Here is a 15,753-nt window from a genome sequence, read left to right as displayed (position 1 = left end):
TGATGAAAGATGCTCTGAAGACCATAGATGTAACGAGGGATAAAAATCCTGCAACAGAAAGCTCAGTAGGAAAGAGATTTCTCTTTCATTCAAGCTGTGTCTTTCTTCCCCTTAACTGACCAATTGAAACAAAACTCCTCTGAAGTAAATCTTTCACTCCTGGAAGTCACTGGTCATCAGCATGGGCATACATTTTGCTCTGTTTCTTTTTTTTTTTTTTTTTCTTTTTTTTACCCTTCTAGTAAATAGGGGCATCTCTAAAGCTTCTCTTCAACTTCCAAACACACTGCTGTAAGAACAGAAGATAAGCCTTTGTGTACTGAAAAGCCCCAACACTAGAAAAGGAACGAGCCAAGACCGTTTAACATATGTTTATGAAGGAAAATAGAATAATGCAGATATGGTGAAATAAACATATATTGTAGTGTGGTAACACATTTCTGTACGCAAAAATCTTTCACCAAGAAAAGATATTTTTACTGTGGACTCACTAGCTCGATAAATATTTTTTTGTTAGAGAATAATTCTTCCATTTTGAAAGCAGATAAGCTGCTTGTCTGGGAGCAGTGTCTACTCAGCATGAGCACCAGCGTAGCTGCAGAGCTGTGGGAACTCTCCTATCAACTGCTCTTTCTGACAGCTTTCCCCACAACCGAGTCCTATTAGTGTCTGGGTATGTGTGTATGAGAGAGAAATAACAGAATCTCCCTTTATAAAACTACCAAAACCTCAACTATTAAAATCTTATGAAAACATTGTCTGCTTCTATAAAACACGCCCGGCCTTCAAAGCCACTCACTGCATCATGAAAAGCAGTAGCGGAGCACTGGAGCTCCTGAGAGGCTGGTATTTCATGAGCATCCAAATGAATGAACTTTTCCTACAGCTCTGTACCGTGTGCTTTACTGATGGCAGTGACTAAGAAGACAGAAGCTCCAGCTGAACCTTTCTCATCGATGTGACATATACATGCAGACTTTCAGGTATGCAACACCACCTGAGCTCCGGATGACACCTTCACCACGCTCTGGGCACAAAAAGATGTGTAAAGAGCCTCTTCCCCTGACTGCCTTCTTTTTCTCGAACTTGTAGGAATTTAATTGTCTTTGAGAGTTTTACCCACCTCTCGTATTCAGCTGAAAATGATCTGTGGGTTCAAATATTAGTAAAGTGATACACAGACGGGGGGGCACAGAGGAGTGGCGGAACATATGGAATACGCAGACACCTACATTTTAATTGGTGATTGACCTCATTGGTAGGCACAGGCAGGAATGGACACTCGCAGAGCTTTGCTTGCCACCTACCAGATCAGGAAGAGAACTTCCCCTACGGTAGACTAGGGTGACCATCATAGGCACAGATGTCTGCCTCACCAATGTCCAGATTTCAGACAAAGTGCATTCTGCTGGAGGTTTCAACACAAATCATTATCTCCATAGAAAATTAAACCTGAAATCAGCACCACTTAGGACTACCGTAAATAGCCTGCCTCAGGCTGCGGTACCCCTTCAGAAAATGTCAGAATCTCAGCTGGCAAAAGGTGGTTGACCTTTTTTAAAAATCACATATCTCTGTTTCTAAGCTGTTGGTCAAGGAAGCCAATAAAATGAGGGGAAATTAAGACAATAAATGAACATTCAAAGTTTAACCCAATTTCTAGTTGGTTTTAATTGAAATTATGGTGGCAATACTGCCCAATCTGTTTCTTGGAGGGTTTTCAAAAGATTTAGGAGGTCTTTGACTTAAAAAAATATATAAATAAATAAAAGAAAACGGAACCTGAGAAGCTCTGTAAAAGCCTTCATCCCAGCAGAGAAATGTGCAACACCGAGGGCAGGACCTCAGAGCTATAGGAAGGGATGAAGCCTGAGCAACACAGTGCAGAGGGCAAAGTGACATAGGAACTGTTATGAAACCCAGGGAAGAGAGGAGAGCTTGAAAAGGAGAGCAGCTTTCTAATCCCATCCCTAAAATACAGAGGGGTAGCAATGAATGAGGGAGACAGACTTCCTCACATTATCGGGAATGATAAAGGACTTCCCATTAAAAAGCAATAAAGAAGAACTATTAAACCCTATGGGAAGGCAGGCGAGGCGGTGGGAGAACAGGAGCCTTGATGGCAGGCAGCTGCCCCATCAAAGACGCGGTGCTGAAAGCGACCCCCGGCTCTGCGAGGGGTCCTGACCGAGGGTCTGCAGGCTGCACCCGGGGGGCTCAGCCCCTGGCAGGACCCCCTCACCCCAACAGCGAGGCCGGGCGGCTGGTGGCCAGCCGGGGGGGGGGGGGCGTCAGTGCCCCCCGTGGGGCATCCCCCGTGGGTGGGATGGCGGCGTGGGTGTGCGTGCAGGGAGAGGGGGCTCAGTGCTGGGTGGGGGGGTGTTTCTGCTGCGGGGGGAATAGCGTGAACCTGTGTGCGTGTGCATCCCCTGCCGGGGGGTCGTGCAATGTGTGCGCACAACCCGCCTGGGGGTTAAAAGGGGGGAGTTGGGGCGGGGGGGGGGGGGGGGGGGCGTGTGCGCGCTCCCCCTTCCCCACCCTGGGCCGGGCACGGGAGCGCGGCGCGGGGGTGTGCGCATCCTGCGCGGGTGGGGGCAGGCGGGGAGGGGGGGTCCGGGGGTCTCCCCGCCTGCCCCGGCCGGGATCGGCCGTGCCCCCCCGGCCCCCCCAGCCCTCCCCAGCGCCGCCGCCGCGCACAGCCGCAGACCCGGGCGGCCGCGGCGGCAGCTCGCATGCAGCCGGGGATTACAGCGGGGCGAGGGCAGCGCGGGCTCGGCTTTTATCCCCCCCCCCTCCGCCTCCCCTCCGCCCCCCCGGCTCCACCAGCGCTTCCCTGCCGGCCCCCCCATCCCCGCCCGCCAGCCCAGCCGCTCGCCGCGCCGCTCGGTCGGTGGCTTGTCAGCTCCGGAGGAGGGGGGGGGGGGGGGGGGGGGGGAAGCAGGGAGATGCCTTTGCCGCGGTTTTTCCACCCCCAGCCCTCTCCGTGCCGGGGGGGGCGGTGATGTGGAGCCGGGAATGTAGAGCAAAGCCCTCCCCGGGAAGCAGCGACCGGCACAAACCTCTCGCCGGGGCTTTGGTGGCCGCGCACTGCCCGGGGAAGCCCGAGCAGCCCCTGCCAGCGCCGGGGAATCCCTCCTCCAGCCCCCGGCGGTGCCCCGGGCGCCAGCGGAGCAAGGTAAGCGGCGGGGCATCTCTCCTTCCTCCCGCCGAGGGATGCGGGTTGGGTTTATTTTGATTTTATTTTTCATCATTATTATCATTATAATTTTTTTATTTTTTTTTTTGGAGACACCGAGTCATCCACGCCTCCCGCACTGATGCGAGTTGCGAGGGAGGCGAGAGCTGCCGGCTGGCCCCCGGAGGGATGCGGTGCCCGGCCCGCCGGGGAGCCCCGGGGAGCCCCCGGAGCGATGGGGTGGTCCCAGCCCCGGCCCCGACTCCGACCCCGGCCCCGGGGTCTTCAGTGGGCAGCAGGCAGGCTCAGGAACGCGTTTTTCTCCCCGGCTGCTTGGATCAGTGTGAGGGAGAACCGTGTAGCCCTCACGCCGGAGAGCTTCGGAAACCGTGGCTTGTGTTTTTGTTCCCTCGGAGCTGCTAAATGGGGGTGGGGGGGGTGGGGGGGGTGACATTTCGTAGTATTCTACCTTCTGCCGTGGGTGAGCTTTAAAGATAAAGGCTCATCATTTGTTTCCGATGCTCTAATAGCGCTGGGGGAACCTGATGATATAAACCCTGAGCGGCTCGGTAGATAACTGTCATTTGAATTACCCCGTGCACCCAGCGACTGAAAAAATCCCCACTACCAAAGCTGAAAGAACTGTAGCATTGTGCTAGCCTGAAATATACTGGCATAAATTCTCTCTGTAGCTATGTAGCATGCTGTCATTCCCCTGGCTTTAAAAACTCAAGCGTCTGTAGAAATGGGCATGTTCACTGCATGGTTTGTACAAACCATTCAGTACATCCTATCTGTATTTCAGTGCCTGTGTGAAGGTAGACCGTTGTTTATACCCTATGTACGGACCATATTTATAGTCGGTCTTGGACTTCATTCAAGTTACATAATGATTAAGATATAAATAAGTGGTATGTTTTGCAGTTTCTTGGACATTTTAGTTCATCGCAGGGAGGACCATCTCTAGACTCCCTGCCAAAAGTGTCACTTTTCAAATGTTTGTATAAAAAGGGAAGTGTCAGTAGCATCAGGTGGAAGCAACATTCCTTAGCAAATCCATAGGCAGGCAGACCTGGCTACTAAAAGGACACTTAAAAGAAAGACTTCAGCGACTCCATCCTGTAGCCCTGAAGAGCTGCCAGGGCTGGTCTAGAAGAGGAAGAGTAGCAGCGAGGCTGGACAGGCTCAGGAGTAGGAAAAGCCATGTCTGGTGAGGTTTAGCTTTAAAAACAATAAGCCTTCAAGTTTGCTCTGCTAGCAAGTTGTATCCAAGTTAGTGCAGAGCTAGCACTGAGCCTTAGAGGCTGGGCAAAGTCTGAAACCTCAATGTCCTACCAAGCTTGGGGTGTGAACCTCCTGCCAGAGAGTTTGACTAGAAGCTTTCAGGGTAGCAGGGTCAGTCAGCACACGCTGCTCATGAGATCTGTTTTGCTCTGTGATCACCTAAGATGTACTGTAAAAGCTCTGGAAATCTTTGCCAGGGGGATGAGTTTCAGTGCACACACACACACAAAAAAAAAGTTTGTTGCAGGTTCTTAATGCCGCTGTCTTTTTCATTCAAACAAGAACTGATAAACAGTCTCCTAGCCCAGCCTTACGGGAACTTGCAGCTGCCTTTTATTTCTTATGATGCTTCCACATGCAGCTCCCGCAACAGTGTTCAAATTGCTGTAGCCTCCTTCTCTCTCAGCTGGATGCTGTCACTGGGGCTCAGCAGGTTGGCCTCATTCAAACATATGCAGAGAGTGAAAATGAAAACATCCTCAGTTGAAGATGAGGGAGAAGTGATATTTGGAGTAGCATGCTTCATTCTTAGCATTTCCACTGGCTTCAGCATTATGAAATGTACTGTTGCCGTAACAATGCCACATCATATGTATTTATTTATTCATGCTCAGCCTTTTTTTCTAAGTGCAAGTTAATTGGCAAATTCTGGCTTGCCATTCAAGGCAAGGCGAGGAGTAGAGATTCGCAATAGCTTTCTTGCCAGCATTTGGGATTTTGCCAATCAGCTTGCTACTGTGACTTTTAGAGGAAAATCTTGATCTTATGTGACTTCCCTGAGCTTCACGTCAGTACATGTGCAGGTACTTTCCAAGGCACCGCTATATTTAAAGCTACCTGCTGGAGGACATTGCAGTCGGTGTTTTACTCCGCGTGTTGTTCTTACATAAACAGCACACTGGGGAGGGGCTGTCTGGTCGCCAGTCTGCATGGTTTAGGGGAAAGGGGTCTTGGTGAACGAGACATGAGGGGTCTGGTAAAGCGGACAGTGGCTGGGACCCCTCTGCAGACCCCTCTGGAGGTGTTTGCTGCTCAGAACGTGGACCTGCTGCTCTTCACAGGCAGAACCCAGGAGGGAAAGCTGGGAGCCAGAAAGGGAAACGCTTAAAGTTGTGAGCCACTCCAATTTGGCTTCAGCTGGGTAGACACACACACATTCTAAAAATGATGTTTTGTTTTAATGCATTTTCTGGGGTCATTTCTATTAACTCATCGTGCTATTGCATAATTCCTTCTGACCCAGCAACAGTATGCTCGCAGCCCTTGGAGTTAAATAATGACCTCCTCTACAAGGACTTTTCCTTTTTCTATATTATTACAAAGGGGGATTTTTTTCATTTTTGGGAATAAGGTTTTTAACCTAATAGCTGTCTGGGTAAGATGAAGTTGGATGCACAATAAAAATAGTCTGTTTTTCACTTTGGGGGGATTGTGCTGTTTCTATTCTTATCGGGATGTGAGCAACTTATGAGAAAATATTTTTGATTTCTCAGAAGTAACTAACATCTTCCTCTTGTGATTATTGTTGAGGTAGTAACACTGAGTATTTAATTTCTTTGATTTTATAATAAATCTTTGGGACATATGGTTTTAACTCAATTTTAGCAGGTAGAAATGAGTGTCTACTTCCTAACCATAATTTTAACTGTTAATGAAAATAAATTTTATAATTTTTAATTACAGAGATCTCTAAGACATACAACAGTGCTCTGTGGGATACTGTGAAAATAAATTCCGTGGGACATTATAGGCTGGATTTTTTCCTATCATAAATGTAGATTTTTGTGCAGCCTCATAGCATTCTATGTTTCTTTACCTATTAATTCTCCATCTACATAGAAGGGATTTGGAAAGAATTTCATTATTTTTAGTTTTCTTCCGGGGAATACATTTTTGGATATTATCAAAAGCTCTAATAAATAGACTGCTTAGTGATGCTCAAATTAAATCTAAGTAAAATGTAAATATATTAAATCATATGATTAAATATAAAAAGGTGAACAGAGAAGCTGAGGAAATTTTTTTTTTATTATTATTAAACAGAGTTTGGAAGTTTCTTATCTTTGGTAGCTGTAGGTATAAAGACCATCCCAGTTAGCTTTACAAGTCAGTAAATTAAAGATTTAACTATAATACGTATCAGTCAAGATATTTAAAATATATTAAGCTTAAAGCTGTCTGTATTCTCCATTAAAGGTGGAAAGACAGCAAAGACTGTTCTGTTTTTAAGCCTTCGTGATGTATGTTACAGTACATACAAAAACTTCAGTGCAACTCACACACCGACATTTTCACGAAGTTAGAGTTCACTTGTTTATTGTACAATACATCATTTCTTCCCAGGCTTGAGGGCTGCAGTAAGCTGAGCAATTGCATTGCTACTTTTTCACTAGCACTGAAATTATGAGGACGTTAGCTGCACGATCAGTAAATAATGAATACTGTTTTGAATGCTCTTGTTCATGAATTATGGTGACCACATGAGCAGTAAGAAAGCAGTAATGGAAAAGTCTTAGGCCACTAAAATCTGTGAGGTTTTTAATTTATTTGTTTTTAATGCAGGAAATCTATATTTAGCTATAATGGCAGATCAGCTCTGACTTAAATATCTAGCTTCTATACGGCCCTATTCCTCCTCCGGATGACTATAAAGAGTAGTTAGTAGCATCACTGCTGGCAGCAGCAAGAGAGTCAGAACCAACAATCTATTAGATAATAAATAATATATGTAATGCTGGCATAATGCATAATGCTCCAAGTATCTAGGAGTAGTCTGTGATAAGCAGCAACTGCCATCTTTACAAGGAACAATGGCAATCTACCAATTTACCTCTCATAGTACCTCAACAGTAGGACCACGGTATATTGAGAAATTTCACAAGGGCAGATGTGGTCTGAGTCCAGACAGAGGGGCCAAACATCCCTGTTGTCACAGCACTGGCGTGTGATGCAGGAGAATCCTCTCCGCCGGCCTGGGAGGTCACGCTTGCTATGGCAGGATATTCTTGCTGCCATCATATTCGGGTTTTACCTAGTTAGGAAATGAACATCAGCTCTTTAGGTATAACAATGTAACGAGGAAGTGAAGGCAAAGCTGTGCTGATAATTAACTGAACAAAGCTCTCAAACATAATCTTCTTTGACACTGGAGATGAGCTTCTCTCCCTGATTGCCTAACAAGTTAAGAAAGAGAAATCAATTATGGCAGTACAGTCCAAATACAGAATACATTTACCTCAGAACATTAATAAGACGTCTTGAGGCAGCTCATAAAACAGTTTTTCACAGTATCTCATCAATTGTTAACTTTTAGAAAAGTAGCTGTATTTTAAGTAAATGAAGATAAAAATAATAACCAAGCTCAACAACTCAAAATGAGGCCACAATGCTGCTTTTCACAGAGGTTTCAGTTGTGTCTTCTGCTCTATTAAAGTGCAATTTTTTGGTTTACCTGCAAGGCTGATGATCTCATTTCAACTGGATGTATTCTCAGGTGACTGAATAATCCTACCAAAATTTACAGCCATACGTTCAGTGTGAATTTGAATATATCAGAAAGATCCTGGGACAGTTTGAGCAGAAAGTGTTGGCAGGCCGCAGCAGCTGGAAAAATCCCACTAATGTATTTAAGCAGACTCAAAACAGTGAACTGGACTAATTAGCCTTGAAATAACAAAGCTATGAATGATACTGTTGTACGTGCTCATCCAGCGGTTACTGAGATTAATAGCATACAAAGTTGATCTGCCTTGACAGTAGTGCCATCTAGAAGGTCTTGCCTTCTAGAATGTTTCCATCTCATGCTTTTTCCACTCTCATTATTGCTGACTAGAGCAAGCACCTTCATTGTGGGTAGGCCTTCTGCTTGAATTTTTATTTAGGACAAGTCTAGCTACATACAGTTAGTCACTTCAGTCCCTATTTTTTCATTTCATTAAAGTAGCTCTAGCAGAACTCAGAATCTTCTGCTCCCCTTGAAGAAAAGAAGGGGTGGGAATGTTTGGCTGCTCTGATCACCTAGCAGAAGCAAAGATGGTCAGTGAGTAGGTTACTCACTCAGAAGTGGGAAGATGAGCTTTTAGGCCTTTCTTAGGTTAACATGATGCAAACAAATGTTTCGCCTCTGATAATCTGAGATTTCCTTGAGCCAGAGAATTGCACATAGCCCACAGCTACAGATTGATGGTTGATCCCCTTCTAACCTGCTCTGCTTCATTCTTACACAGTAGGAACAGGGGAGTGGTCTCCATCCATGCAGCCATTTTGGGTCTTTGTGGTAGCAGCAGTAGGCTATAAAGTATGAACCACAGGGCTGACTCCCCAGGGACTAACATAGTCCCTGAGTAAATATTTAACAATCAGGCAATTACATGAATGGGTTGTTGCCACCATCTCCAGGAGCATTTTATAGACTGGACCTTGTTCTGGTCTTCTGAAGAGCTGGGATTGTAAGAGGAGGCTTCCAGGCACAGAACGTCAAGACGAGTTGTCTCCCTTTTGATCCTGACTGTGCACTGAGGGTGGATGGGCGTTAAGAGTTTTTCCTTCTGTCTGTGTTAATCCTGCGCTAGAGGTTCCCACACTCTTCTTTGAATTTGGGTCCTGCATGTCTAATATTAGAAACCTGAACTAATGGCTCTGGTCAAGCACATTCTTTAGGAGGATGCTGTGGCTTTTTTAAAAAAAATACATTTTGGATTGAGAAAGGTAAATAAAATATTTTTGTGGCAATTTTGTAAAAAAAAAATTCTTCTTGTCTCTTAATTTCATGATTACAGCAATTAGCATTGTTGCATGGGGTCATGAATGATAGTGAGTGCTCACTTTTTTCCATTCTTAGGTCAATTATTGGGTCAAAATATCTATACTTCTGGTATCTGCTGCCCTTAGGCTTGACATTATGCTTTACAAAACTTATGTTGTTTCCACTCACGATAAGACTAAAAATCATTATGAAAATGCAGTGTAATGTCTCTACAGTGTTAAACAGAAGTTCCTAAGAATGGCACTCCCTTACTTGATCTCTAATGCAACTCTACCTTTGTGCAGTAAGTGGAACCAAACCCCCTCAGATAAGGTCAGGAATCAAAGTTTTCTGCTTTCCAGATGAGCACATGGCAAAATAAGGTGACAGGTTGTCACAGGCCTCTTGTGACAACTTTGGTTGACTAGCTTGGGTTTGTTTTGAGACATTCCATAAGTTAAGACATCAAAATGTTGAAGGGTTGGACTCTCCCAAATCAAGCCTATGCTGACATATATCTTAATTTTTAATGATAAAAGCTTTTTGTGAAGACTTGCTGATGCTATGACCTTGGGGACATTTCCAGCTGTGTACAAAGGCACTTGTCAGAATTGAGTCACCCAAAAATCCAAGCCTTGAATCATTTGTTTCCAGCTTCAGTGCTTCTGTGAAGCACCAGAAGTAAGACTGTAGGCTGTACTCCTGTTGGGTCTGGATTGAGACAAGCATCTCTTGAGTAAATATGCCCACCTCTAAGTGAAAATTTGGATGTATCTCTCCCTATCTGTTGTCTAAGTAAGTCTAGGCCTACCATTTTGCTTGATTGAATTAGGGAACTGTCCACTTATAAATGACTCAACGTGAAATTTTTCCAGAGGCAGAAATTGAACCCAAATGTTTTCACTTCCAAAGAAGCCACATATGACCATGCTTTCCTTAATTGTAGATGGGATGGTGGGGTTGCATGTTTATTAGAAAATGTAAACATTGTAGTAGAATTCTGAATAAAATGCCATGGCTATAGTTTTGGAAGCAGTTTCATTCAAAAAGGGTTAAAATCTGATGCTTCTCAGTTTACCACATTTATCTCAAACATCATTCTCCGTATATATAGTGTAATATTGTCTACAGTATAATATTTTCCTGCCTAGAAACCCAGAATCATAGTTCAGTACCGCATTGTGAAAGCTTTTGGTCAGGAGAACAAAAAGACATCTGTGAAGTTCTTCAGTGCTTTCAGCACTATTATTGGTAGGGAGTAATGGAAGACTGAAGGGTGGTATAAGATAACTTGCTTAGAGTAGCCCTAAAACCAGTTGTTTTAGGTCAACTGGTTGCAACAGTGCCTCCCGAAAGAACAATGGACATGTTAAAAATCTCCTCCATCATTGTAGTGCACTGCAATATAATGAAAAAAAAAAATCAACTATTAGATAAGTTGCAATTCAAAGTTCTGGTTTATTAATATTAATGTATTTAATATTGTTACTATATCCTGCATATAGTATTTGTACATCCTTAAAGAACTGTATGGAAGCAGTGATCAAAACTACGGATCCAGAGTGCTAGCCAGGATATAAATATACAGTCTGATTTAGCCCTGAAATGAGGATCTTACATAATCACATTTCTGTAATATCTGGTTGTTTAAAATTAAAGAAAATGATCTGCCATTCGGCCTTGTACTTCGCTGTGACAGCTCATCTGCTCTAAAATTTCCAGGGAAGGCTAAATATGTAGTGAAAGACGGTACCTTTGGCAAAAGCAGCAACTCAGTACTTAGCAACCAGCTGTAAACACCAATAGTGAAGTGCAGGCACCACAGACAACCACATCCTAAACAAGATGCTTCAACCTGGGCTGTGATGAAAATGCAGCCGTTTTTGTAAACTGAGCAGGAACGCACCAGCATTGTTTTCGAGGATCATATAGCCACACTTGTCAGGAGCACAAACGGCAGAGTGTTACTGATACAGAAAGACAAAGAAGCAGAGTTAGCCTGGAATAAAGGCTGGTGATGATCTTAATTCAGCACTTGGACAGACTGAGAAGACGTTATAGAGTATATCAGGTGCCCCAAAACACAAGGAGGGCACTGGAATTCCTGTGCACTACCTTCATGAGCATTTTTAATGCAGTAGAAATATAAGCCCAAAGCCAAAAATCAATGAAAAGATGAGGTCTGTTAGTGCTGAATGCATGTATACGCATTTGGTCCATGTGGTATATTGTAGTTGAGATAACATCCTTTCATCACTGATAGGGTGTCTAAAAGCTCAGGGGATTTGAATAGCAGCCTAAGGGGTTAGGGACATACTGAGATTGCCTGCTTTGCTCATCATAACTTCTTGTCTGTGTTGGCTGTACAGGCATCCGAAGTGGGATGATAGGTTGCCAAGTCATTCACCACCCTCTTGAGAATGGTGCTTCAAATCCAGCTCTCAGCTTCAGCTCTTCTTTGAGGTACTACTCAAAAAGGGACACTCGAGGCCCAAATCCTGTAAGAATCTTGAGGTAAATTTACACTGAGTGCTGTCGAGGGTGTTCAGCCTTTTGGTTTAAACTTGTCCACATCACCCTTAGCGGAGGCTAGGGCCCACCTACAACGCTTTACTGGAGGACAACGCTTTACTGGAGGACAATTACAGTAAGTAATTAATAGTGATATTATGGTATTTAAAAAATCAGAAAAACCAAAACTACCAACCTTCTGTGACTGCAAGATTTTACAAACATACTCTACCTCCTTTTCTCCTTTTCCTGTCTTCTGTCTCCTTACCTATTTCTGTCTGGCTTTTCTTATACAAGGTTCTTAAGGAATATATAAAGCCCCTGAGCATTATGCTCCTTGGTTAAGTTCAGCTCATCCATCTAAAAGACACTTCTGTGCTCAAGATGGTGAGAACAGGGAGCTAGCAGACAGACTGATTTCATTGGTTTGAAAAGTTCATCTATAAAAGGCCTCATCTTTTTTGAATGTTTCCTGTAGATCTCTCAGACTTCATACAGCCATTATTTAATTTTTTAGATGCCAAAAGTAGATCGTCTGTGAGGTCTGTTATGAAATAGAAATAATCATCATCTTAGTCCAGTTAGCCATAGTAACAACACAGAGCTGGTTTTGCAGGATTTATTCTCAAAGTAAAATCTTACCTTCCACAGTCCGATCTGTCCATAACAAAGCCCATAAGGCTACAGCTCCAATTTTGACTTAGCTCAGGAAACAGCCCTGCTCTTTTACAGCCTCTGCCATGGCCCTGGCCATGGTCATGGTCTGGCATGAGCCAGACATTGCTTGCAGAGAAGCTCAGTCATGAGGGAGATGGGCTGAGGCTGTCTTTCCCCCTTCATTTCCTTGTCTCTGAGGACTTGAATCTAAGTGTAGACACAGCTGTCAGTGGTAGTTTGAACAATCAAAGCTCAACTTCCCTGCTGTGCATGCATGCATCCATTCATGCATGTGGATGTGTGTCTTCAGAGAAATACATACGATGCTTAGGATTACTGTCTCTTTGACATGTTTCATAGAATCACAGAATGGTTTGGGTTGGAAGGGACCTTAAAGATCATTTACTTCCAACCCCCTTGCCATGGGCAGGGACACCTCCCACTAGACCAGGTGGACTTCTATGCTTTCAGCTTACCAATTCTTAACTGTTTGAGATGTGACTCCTATCAGGGTGGGAAATTAAAATAATGAGCACCTCATTTGAGTGTTTTTTTTGTTTGTTTTTTTCTTCAGAGTTTTAGCTATGATCTCACCCATTTTTTTGGAGACTGAAGTTAAGATAAAACTATTAATAAAGATCCTTCAGCTCACCATTGAGAAATTGCAGCTCTTCATATTTTGAAACAAAGAACAGAAATGTGATAGCTGTGATGTGGGAAGCTTATGGCTAAGGAACTGGACACCAGCTTTACCTGACATCTCAATTATACAAAACTTTTCAGAAGTATTAACAATTTTTTAATTTCCTTGTGCTGGGGGCCAGGCTATGTTTCCAGAGACACTGCACTCCGCTGCCTGGATGTGAATCTCTTTGGAGCAAGTTCTTGCTCATGTGGGGTGCAGCTTGGCTAGTTGGTAGATGGGTCCCAGTGCTGCTCAGGCCAGCTGGCATCGTGACCTGTGTCCGTGCGGTTAAACTCATGTAGGCTCCAAAGCAGACGGCTGCATGCAAATCACTTACTGGGAGCAGACCTTGAAGCACGCTGACTCTCCAGCCATCCTTGCAAATGATTTGGGAGAGTCCTGACTGTGTTGTGCCAGGCAGTGTCCTAGCAATGTAACAGCACAGGCAACTGAGTTCCTCTGCTGGAGGGTTTTATCTGCTCATGTGGATGCACCCATCAAATGTGATAAAAATACTAAAGACTCTGAAAAAAAGCAACTGGCATATTTGAGCAGCCAAATTATTGGATACTTCATGCATCCTGCATTTCTCCCTCATAAAGTAAGGGTAATAATAACCTGATAGTGATATTAAGATGGTAAACTCTCAAGTACCCTGGAAGCACTCAGGTAGGACAGTGAGAACTCCCTAGGGGAAATTCATCATTTTGCATATAGTGTTGGGTTTGCATGCTAAATAACATCAAAGGCCAAATTCTGAATGAGAAAGATGAAATGGTAAATAATTACCCATTCATATAATGCAGAACGAATTGGTGGTGGGGAAATCACACCATTAAAATCTGCATGCATATGGTGTGGAGGAAGAAACTTAACCTTCATTCTGGCTTTCTATAGGTTTTTGAGTAGTAGTCCTCGCACTTTTCACTTTTATTTAATGCAAATAATTGACTTTGAATTGGAAGAGTTTTATTCAGTGTTATTGGTATTTTCCTGCAAAGTCATTTCATTTTGGCAAGGAAGGAAACTCCTTTTTATTGTGCTTTGTTCTTAGTATATATTTGTGGTTATAATTCATGTCCTCTACTGATGGCTGTGCAGCACTGGTAAGCAGCAGGCTGGCATCATCTGCGGAGGACTAGTAGTGTTTTTCACTTTCCTAGGGTGTAAAAAGTGTATGGTGGATCTGCACACAACCAGAAGGTTGAGGCAATAAACTTAACCCCAAAATATTTTAAACCTTCTCAGGAGAAAAATTGCAGTGTCTGAAAAGTTAGTAACAGTAGCTAAAAGCCAGAATAGCTATTTAATGAATTGTAAAGATAACCTTGATTGCATAATTTTGTTATAATGAAATATCTGGTGTTTTTATGTGAAATTCATAAAGTAGATTATAAAGTTAAATGTGTCATGTAGTTGAAGTAGAGGCTTTTGATTATATTTTTGTTAAAGACACAGTTAGAGACACTCTGTAGTCCAGGTTTGGGGAAAAAAGCTGCACAGGAAGACATTTTAAAAAATTATCCGCAGTAAATAAAATATGTGAAGAAAGAGACTTAGGAAGCAGACTAAAAGGATTTTCTTAAAAGTTATGTAGTCCAAGGCTTGTATATATTTCAATGAAAGGAGCTCTGTAGAAAGGCAAAAACAGCTTTTACTTTTCAAGATTTTTAATTTGAGAATTTATTATTATTATTATTATTATTATTATTATTGATTTTTTTCAAAGAGTTGCATGTTGTGATTGCTGGTATATACCTTGGTACATACATAGCACCTTGGATCCAGTCTTCTAACCAGTAACTGAATGGTGTTTCACAGCTGATTTCGGTATGACCACAGTTAACCAGGAGTGTTAAAGCGTTTTAGAAAAGCCACAGTTCCTCAAGTAGGGAGATGCAGCCAATAATTATACTGTCAAATCAGAAAATGTTTTATCAGCTGTAGACCAGTATCGGTGACACTATAATTTTGCATTGTTTAACAAATCTGTGTGGTAACTACACTGCATAAAAGCTAAAACAATGCTTAGTCTTGCATATCTTTAGTTTTTGCAATCAGAAAAGCAAATGAAGGTATGGTTAACATAAGACTAATCAGATCAACCACTTGATTTCTACTGTTTTACTCTGTATTGTTAATACTGAAAAACATATATTAATAAGAAAAGAGAATAAATCCCAGAGATTCAATAGTGAATAAATGAGTGATGCTGTGCAGAAATTGCCTGAAGACTTGACTGATTTCATGGAGGGTGACAGAACTTCTCTATGAATTTCTTAAATTCTTTTGTTTTGTTATGTAAGACATCTTTTAAAGGAGGAACATCATCATGCATTAAAGTCTGAAAAGATTTTTCATAAAAAAAATGTAAGTATTTCCTTTGTGGAGAAATATCCTCTTACAATTGCTTAGTAACGTGACGGTCTGTATGTCAGAAGACATATAAACCATCACAGACCACTAGGAGATGCTCAAGTGAAGACACCTTGCAAAGACCTGAGTCTCCCCATCTACTGGGGTGCGGAAGAGCAGTTGTTGTGTTTTGATTCTGAGTGGGTTTGGGTTATGGTGCTAATTCATGCTGTACTCTTTTGGTACAGTGACAGCAGGCCCCATGGTACTTGGTTCTTGGAGCTACCTTTGCTGCAGCTCAGAAGTACCCTCCACCTCCTGCATCTTCCCCTTTCATCTAAG

General features: G+C 43.1%; 1 protein-coding gene across 4 annotated transcripts in view; it reads left to right on the top strand.

The window, feature by feature from the left end:
- Positions 1-2,664: 2,664 nt before the first annotated feature.
- Positions 2,665-15,753, top strand: part of KCNB2 (potassium voltage-gated channel subfamily B member 2) — a 198,323-nt gene continuing 185,234 nt past the window's right edge. The window contains exons 1-2 of one of the 4 annotated variants that reach the window (XM_083823001.1): positions 2,665-3,175; positions 11,573-11,666. The gene's annotated coding sequence lies outside the window, so the exon portion shown is untranslated. Of the gene's footprint in view, positions 3,176-11,572; positions 11,718-11,745; positions 11,851-15,753 lie in introns of those variants that run through there. The other 3 variants (XM_083823000.1, XM_083822999.1, XM_083823002.1) reach the window with 3 other exon arrangements.

The sequence above is a fragment of the Anser anser genome (assembly GCF_964211835.1).
Source record: "Anser anser genome assembly, chromosome: 2".
Classification (NCBI taxonomy): domain Eukaryota; kingdom Metazoa; phylum Chordata; class Aves; order Anseriformes; family Anatidae; genus Anser; species Anser anser.
Note: the sequence above shows the minus strand (reverse complement) of the source record. Positions and strands in the feature narration are given on the sequence as shown.